We start from the raw sequence: 8184 nt of genomic DNA, 5'->3' as shown, positions 1-8184 counted from the left end.
AAATGGATGCGGGCGGGCGGATGATCAGGACTTCAGGACTATAGACTCTACTGTGACAATATACTGTATGGTATTATTATTTGCTCAATTTAGCAAATTCATGTTGATTTTGTTTTTAGTCAAACTTAACCAACAACATAAGTAGTTGTGCTTCGGCAAAAATGCACTAGGAAAGTTGTTGATGGATCATGGCTAGCTATACACTGATGTATAGCATTTAAGTATATTTATTTATTTATTTAATTATTTATTTATTTAGAATATACTATAGGAAATGTTTTGCTCATGTAGCTACTTATGCTTTCCAAGTGAAATAAATGTCTCATTAGCTATGTCAGGAAAATATTACTATGACTTATATAGCTAAGTTGTTCAAATGATCATGATCCAAAATGAAATTTAACTTCTATTTTCACATCATAAATTCTTCATTCAGATGTGAAGTCGTAGCCCACTAGCTATGTGTTTCCAGTCTTCTATTCAGTAACCTTGAGAAAAGTAACTGTCAAAGTTTTGAGTCATTGAGTGCTCCAGACTATAGTGTTTTTTAGTGATCATCTGGGAATGTTTAAACTATAAGGGTTTCTACTTGCCAATCTAATTTTAGTTATGAAAAAGTTTAAGTTTAAGCTCACCGAATGTTGCCGGCTTTCCATACCCCTGCAGTGTTCAGTGATAAGGAATTTGAAGTTACTATAGACTAATCATTAGAGGACTACATTTGAATTATAAAGTTAAAGCTATGGCCCATCTGCATGGGCTAGTAGTTAATGCTACTGAAAATACTTTGGTTACAGAAGCATTAGTAACAGTTATAATCTGAACAGCTAATCAAGGACAAAACTAGCTATAGTTAGAAACATTTTATTAGTGTGGCATATATACCTAATATTAGAGTTAAGAGTAGTGTGACTGCTCTATTGGAATCCCTGACTGCTCTATTAGAGTATCTCGATCTTTTACAGTAAAAAATAAGTGTCTTGCTGGGTCACATGCACTTAAGCACCTGTAATATTAATAATAGTCCTCATAAACTAGGGTTCCAGGTTTACCATGCGGGCGGGTGACCAGAAACTAAGGTTTGACTTGGTGTGGCCTAACATATACGTGATATAATATATTTGGTAAAGGATATAACTAGCTATTATTGTTGTGACCTTTTTTTTTTTTTGCTCTTCAACTTTTTTCAGCAAGGTGCCCCCCTCTTTCGAAACTCTGGATCTGCCCTGTTATTAGCTAATATTGTACTGATTCTTCATTGTAGCAACACATGAGTTATCATAGGCGGTGGAAACAGGAGGAGGGGCACTTTTACAGGGCACTGCTTGTAAGGATAGATCGAGATACTCTAATACAGCAGTCAACCATTCTAATAGAACAGTCAAACACTCTAATAGAACAGTCAAACACTCTAATAGAACAGTCAAACACTCTAATAGAACAGTCAAACACTCTAATAGAACAGTCACTTGTATATTGAAGACTGTAAGTGACTACTTTGGAAACATAGTAAAATACTCTATCTGAACTTCTGAAATGTGAACTTTTCTTGGAGGCAAGTCCCCACAGACCCCGATGAATCAGCTAGCTATACTCTTTAATCTCCACTGTTTCAACTTCATTGCCAAAGTTGGGCCCCGCCTTTTGCCACTGCCCCTGATTATACTTACCAATACCCATCTGTTAATTGATACTATCACTGTTCTTGCAGCAAAATTTAAGAATCATATCCAAGTGAAAAATGTTATTTCTTATTGATACCCATCACTAAATTAGTATAGTTTACACTTGGCCAGCAACTGATTTTTAAGGAAAATTTCTTGTTGTTAGTAGTAAACCTTCCAGAATAAACAGAATTGGGAAGGTGACTCTGATGCTGCTTCAATTAGCTAGCTAACTATAGCTAGCTACTACACTGTTAAAAATGAAGTTTGAAGGTTATACCAAGGAGTATGACGGTTATCCCTACCTTGTTGGTATAAAAAAGACTTGGTATGAAGGTTATACTATATGGGATGAAGGTTATCCCTACAAGTTGGTATAAAACGTCACAGGTATAACGTTTATACCTTCGTGATGTCCTTATTCCGTTTTCTTCCGTGCATTTACTACGTATTTCAATCTAAAGCGCAGCGCGTCATCTTTATGTGGCGCTTATTATATGATTCGTTACTATGCTGCCGGATGGGTGCTTTGGTCTCGGCTTTGGCGGACCAGTGCATGCAGTGTCACGATTTATCTACTTAATGATCTGGAATGGATTCAAGTACAGAGAGATAAGGTGGAACACCAGCAAATACGGGACACCTAAGTGGTTTGTCAGTTGCTCGGGTACCCAGCTGCCCTTGGATCGCCTCGGATCACTGGGCACAGATGTAAGAGGATTAAGAGCGGTAGAAATATGATACAACCGGTCCTTTACAATTGTACATTATATTACTCCTGGCGATATACATCTGTGGCAGCTATAAAATGGAGTAATATTTAGATTAATGTAAAGTGAGTGGGACAACTATTAAAACTTTGCATGCATGCACATACACATTGCATAAGGAGGTGCCACAGGGACTAGTCTGGCACCGCATGCTCCTTTGCAAAAAGTGAAATACAGATACTAAATGATTCTACCACTCAGATTTGGTAGTGTGTGCCAATCACGTTCACACACAAATCACCTTGGCAACGCAATGCTTTTGAAGGGTAATCATCTGACGTAACTAGCAATTACATACACTGTCTAATTGAATTCCTTTTGAGATTATTTAGTATCTGTATTTCACCAGCTGCAGACCCTTACTTTTGTGAAGGGGTGGATGGCACAAGACTAACTTGCTGCACGGTCTACCAAAGTCAATATACAATCAAGACGAGACTTGAGACTACACAATATTGCTACTAGTAACAATGAGTCAAAATCTCAAGGCATACGAAGGGTTCAAATGTAGTGTGCAACACAGACCAGTATGATACTCCCTTGCATATACATGTATGATCGCCGGTTTAAAGTGAAATATAGCTAAGCAGTTCAGAGTGACTAGTGCATACTTTTAATTTCTTACACACAATCTTGTATGCAACAGAAAATATCTACTAGATTACATGAGTTTTGTACTTCCAAGGCAGGGGCAAGTTTCAGGAAACCCCTTTACATAAATTCAAACTGCAGATATACAGAAATCATGGGATCTTTCATGAAACAGGAGCCTTCGCCTTGTAAATAGTGTTTGTCATGTAATAGCAATGCTAGTTCTGAAGAATATTATTTGGTGAGATACTCTAATAAAGCAGTCAGGTAATTATAATACTCTAATATAACAGTCACTTAGCTGTAGAGAACTCTTTTCAAAATTACTGTGTATGTCCTGCAAGGTGACATGATAAAAAAGGAAGCATTGCTTGTACAAAATACAAACAATGTCAAACATTACTAAAGGCATATCATGTTATATTATCTTCCTCACTATCTGCGAAAGCCAATTTTTGTGTACTTGTACTTATTAGTAGTGTTGCAGGGTGAACTGTTTATAATTGTTGCAGGGTAAATGAGGCATGAATCCCAATGAGCAGCTTGTTACTACCAACTGGATTGAACATACCTGACTCTAGAGTCTGATCAAAGTTTGTAACTCATCAGCTACGTGTCAAGCAGTTGTGAAAACCATTCACAAGCAAGGAACTCAACTGAAATATTATTGCATAATTCAATGAACAACATTACTTGTGATCACAATGTTATAGCATAACTAGTGTTTGTGTTACTTGTACTTGATTTGAGTTTGTATTTCAACGACCAAGGGCTATTTGGTATACTACCAATACCTTTCGTAAATACAATTCTTAAAGGGAACTAGTGGTGATCTATATACGAACAACTTGAGAGTTCCACATTTTGTGTATGTAAATGATGCTGCTTGACAATGTACTGTAATACAACATGTATGTTCGGTCAGTTATAGTCTACACATCCATCTGCAAGTAAGCACATACATTATCACAACTTTTGTCCAACCACGGACACATTATGGAGTATTATTATCATCTAGCGACAGTTAGATATTACTACTAGTGACAGTTAGATATTACTTAAATGTTCTCTTCCTTCACAGTTCTTATGCACCCCTCAGCCCCTGGCCCAATATCTTGATTTCAGTTTCTCAGAATGCCTGTGAATAAGAAAATATACATTTTAATTCAAGAAATATACAAAATAGTCCACATATCTCTCTCAGTGCTATTACATTGGCTGAACATAATTTGACGCTAAACAAACAAGAAAGTAAATCATGAAATTTAATGATAAAATAATACTCATATTTTTCCTAATGGTGCACTATGGCCAGTCCCATATAATTATATCATACACACAGTAGTTGCTAGATACGGTATGGAGTCGTACAACAGAAATAAATGCCTGGTTTCACAGGAACTCCTAGTACAAAACAGTGAAGCAAAAGCATTTTACAGCATTCCTTTAAACTTGAAATCTATGTGGAATATATCAAGAAGAGAAAACCTCAAGTTGATTCCAAGGAATATGATTTTTGGTCTTGTAAATTATAGTCACCAGTCTTGTGGCTAGGGTAAACACTTGCCTGAACATAATAAGTGTCCGGGCCATAATTGACGATACAGTACTTGAAATCAGGAAATGTACCTTGACACCATTAATGGTTTCATTTGTAGTTGTTTAGACCTCTAAAATTAGGACACTTTGGGTATACTAGCATCACTAAAGTGCTAGTTTCGTCCCTGATTAGGAACAGTGTATGACACATAATCAACAAATGTTTTGGAAATTATTGGCTCAGTTCTACATACTACACACATGCACACATGCGTGCACAGCACATACACACATGGTTGAAACAAGATCATCTACGTCACATTTTGTCTGGGCTCAGTGGGTTACCTGGGCAGGTAATCCAGATCTGACCTGTTTTATGGACTGACCTGGATTGAGGGCTGGGTAAAATTTCATGAATTTTTTACCTGTTATGCTCTTCAGTGTTCCCAATGTGCTCAAAAACATTTCTTACAATTATCTTTGAAAGTTTTAATCAGTGAATGCTCAATTAGAGTAATTGACTACAAAGTGACTGTTCTATTAGAGAGTATCAATTTAAGGAGCTTTGGAGAATGCATTGGAGTGCTCAATTGCAGTTTCCACTGACTGCTCTATTAGAGAGTATAAGTAGTGTTCATAACATCCACCTAATATGCTAGCATTATGCTGGTGCAGCACTCCAGCCTATCAGTAGTGAGCCACACACGCACGCACGCACGCACGCACGCACGCACGCACGCACGCACACAGTTTAAGGGTGTTAAAAATGTTGAAATTTAAAGTACCTAAATCATTTTAATTGGAAATGTATTTGGTCACTACAATATATACCTGACCAGCCACAAATCATGAGGAACCAAGTACAAATTGAAATAGTTACTATTCATGAAATCAAAAATCTAGTAAATTTGAAGCACTTTCTAAATCTGTCAGTGGCTGGGAACACAGCCCCAGACCTCTGTACCTCACTGCTAAATCTGGAAGCCACTTTGGAAATATCCTGGATACGCCTCTGGAATTGATGAACTTAAAATAAGCAACTATTGTAATTACTTTGTTTGTGGTTACAAATTGCAGCAACACTGTGACAACACTGTCAGAACAGACTCCAGTACACACTCAGGTAGTACTAGCACAGTTGATTTCAGATTGCTTTTGAACAATTCACACACGACTTGCAAACGTGATAATGTGAATGTCTACTTGCCGTATTTACATGTACACTCCTGGCATTGTTTGACAGTAAAGGGGTGAGTATCTATTGTGCTATAGTATGTTCACGTTGAGCTGAATCCTGAAAAACAGCTAAAAATTAAAAGTGGATTTTTTCTCAACTGAGTTAACATTTCAGCCAACCAGATGATTATTGGTAATTAACAGCAAAGGTGTCAACAACAGACACGTACAGTTTGCCTCCATTACAAGTTCGGGAAAGGGTTGTAATGGATCCTGTACTTATATGGCTTCACCATAGGAAATATATTGTGAAAATTTGTAAATATTATGTCAAACATTCAAACAAAAAGATTTTGAAATGTTTTTAGCGGGTCAAGCAGTACTACAAATGAACCAAATTTCAAGATCGTGTGTAATTGCATCCATGAGTTATTAAATGTTTTTGAGGATTCAGCTCAACATGAACATACTATAGTACTAGTATTTAGTTATACAAGTAAAGGAGCTAGGTTGCAAACAATTAGTTCATATGTTTGAACAATCATATTGTAAATTGTTCAATTGCATGCAGAAAGTAATCCGAAATCGACTGTACATGATCACAAAACACTAATATAGTATTTATGTCTCACTTTAGTTTTACTGCATTAGTCACAGTAGATTACTAATGGAGTAGGAAAAGAAGTTGAGGAACGGTAGCTTGACTACCCGTATACTTAACTGAACATTTTCGATGATTCTGATCTATAAAAGTACAGGATGAGATAATGCTCTAGAGTATTTATAACCTTACTTTTGCTTAGAGTCTCCCGCTGGCAGCATGCAACCACTGATGCAACGAGATAATCTCATTTTCCATTTAATACTCACTCCCCGTGACGTAGCGTTTACGTACGTTACTTAACGACGAAAGTTACCGTGGTAACGAATATTACTGAAAATTCCTCTGAAAGTTCGTTCAGTTTGTTCATAAAATAAACTGGTTTTGGCAAAGAAGATACTTGAAAATTTGTGAGTTATTGTGTCTACAAGAACAGGCAGCTTGACTAAGCGGGTCGGTTTTGCAATACGTTAAACAGGAAGGCCGTTCTCAACTGACTGAAACAGCTGACCTACTGAAGAATACGAAGGTGACGTTTCTACTAGTAATATTCAGCTTGGTGTACAGTACTTTGTAATTTAGATATGGAAAGTGCAGCAAACAGTTTATCTACAGTGCTGTGGAACCACTGGCTGACGGACTGGCAAGACGGTGCTAAAGTTGCAGTCTCATGGCTGCTTCAAAATGACTGGTACATCGAATAGTGAAATTTCAGACAGTTGGATCTCTTTAATGCATAACTCAGCCAGGTGACGAAGCTACGTATCTAACCTCAGTTTGCCAGCTGTTACAGCAAAGTGTGAGTGTTTACAGTGGATAGCTGCCATTATGTACCCTTTACAGAACAGCTGACATCATGCCAATCCTACCCACTGAGTGTAGTGTGCATGCTGATATGATTATGTTCTGCTATGTGTACAGTGGCAGCCAAGTAACCTAGGAGACAGCCTGGCAGGTCAGTTACACATTCCTATTATCAGTTACATACATGCAGGTACACCATGCAGGTATTGTGTCTGGTAATTGATTAATGACTGGCTTGTTGACTGCTTGTTACAACACCAACATGCTTTCTGCACTGAGCCTTGACAATTAGCCAAGGTATGGACGTGGTAAATAGTTGAATAAGAATTGCCGTCATCTCACATGCTATTATTACAGGTTGTAGTGTGTATGCTCCTGATATTCCATCTCCATCATGTTGTATACAAAATGTAAGTATTACAGCAATTATGATACTAATAATATGACTTGACATTCTAGTGGTGTTGCCTTTTGATAACACACTGTGATGGATATTGATTGCCCGACAGCTATTCCTGTTACTTGAAAATTATAGTAGCATCTGTCTTACCGTCAGGTGGAATTCCCTGCTGCAATGCAGATCAATGACAAATTGTAAGCATAGAGTGTACCAGAAACAATGTATAATGTTTTGGCAGGTTCTGTGGACTGTATATGAAGTGTTGTTAGCTGTTTACAATATTAAGGTATGGTGTATGCTTGAATAAGAACTGTAACTATATTGCTTGTCAATGCTGCAGATCATGCTGGTCCTAACATCTCACGAGCACTTCAGAAGTTGGAGTTGACTATTTGAACAGCATTTATTTTCTGTAATTGAAATACATTAATAATTATTTAAATACTAAATAACAATTGGGGATAACCTTTATACTAGCATAGGGATAACCTTCATCCTACCCATATGGGATAAAGGTCATACTATTGAAAGTTGGGATAACCGTTATCCCTGGATTTGGTATGCTATATGTGTCAGCCACTTTATCCCTGTTTTGGGATAACCTTCCAACCAACTGTTTTAACAGTGTATAGCTAGCTA

The 8184-nt window shown here is 37.2% G+C and overlaps 2 long non-coding RNA genes across 4 annotated transcripts; one reads left to right on the top strand and one right to left on the bottom strand.

The window, feature by feature from the left end:
• Positions 1 to 3689: 3689 nt before the first annotated feature.
• Positions 3690 to 7271, bottom strand: LOC136257969 (uncharacterized). Its single transcript, XR_010702475.1, has 3 exons — positions 6534 to 7271; positions 6373 to 6484; positions 3690 to 4163 (listed from the first exon to the last, which is right to left on the bottom strand). It is a non-coding gene; the product is annotated as an uncharacterized lncRNA (long non-coding RNA).
• LOC136257966 (uncharacterized) lies at positions 6607 to 8016 on the top strand. Of its 3 annotated transcripts, none has more exons than XR_010702470.1 (8): positions 6607 to 6870; positions 6924 to 7140; positions 7190 to 7296; positions 7349 to 7442; positions 7503 to 7555; positions 7605 to 7739; positions 7784 to 7831; positions 7886 to 8016. It is a non-coding gene; the product is annotated as an uncharacterized lncRNA (long non-coding RNA). The 3 variants fall into 3 exon arrangements; XR_010702469.1 differs by having other exon boundaries at positions 7185 to 7296; XR_010702468.1 differs by having other exon boundaries at positions 6924 to 7296.
• Positions 8017 to 8184: the final 168 nt, after the last annotated feature.

Source organism: Dysidea avara, chromosome 6 (assembly GCF_963678975.1).
Source record: "Dysidea avara chromosome 6, odDysAvar1.4, whole genome shotgun sequence".
Classification (NCBI taxonomy): domain Eukaryota; kingdom Metazoa; phylum Porifera; class Demospongiae; order Dictyoceratida; family Dysideidae; genus Dysidea; species Dysidea avara.
This window is presented reverse-complemented; position numbering and strand designations above follow the sequence as displayed.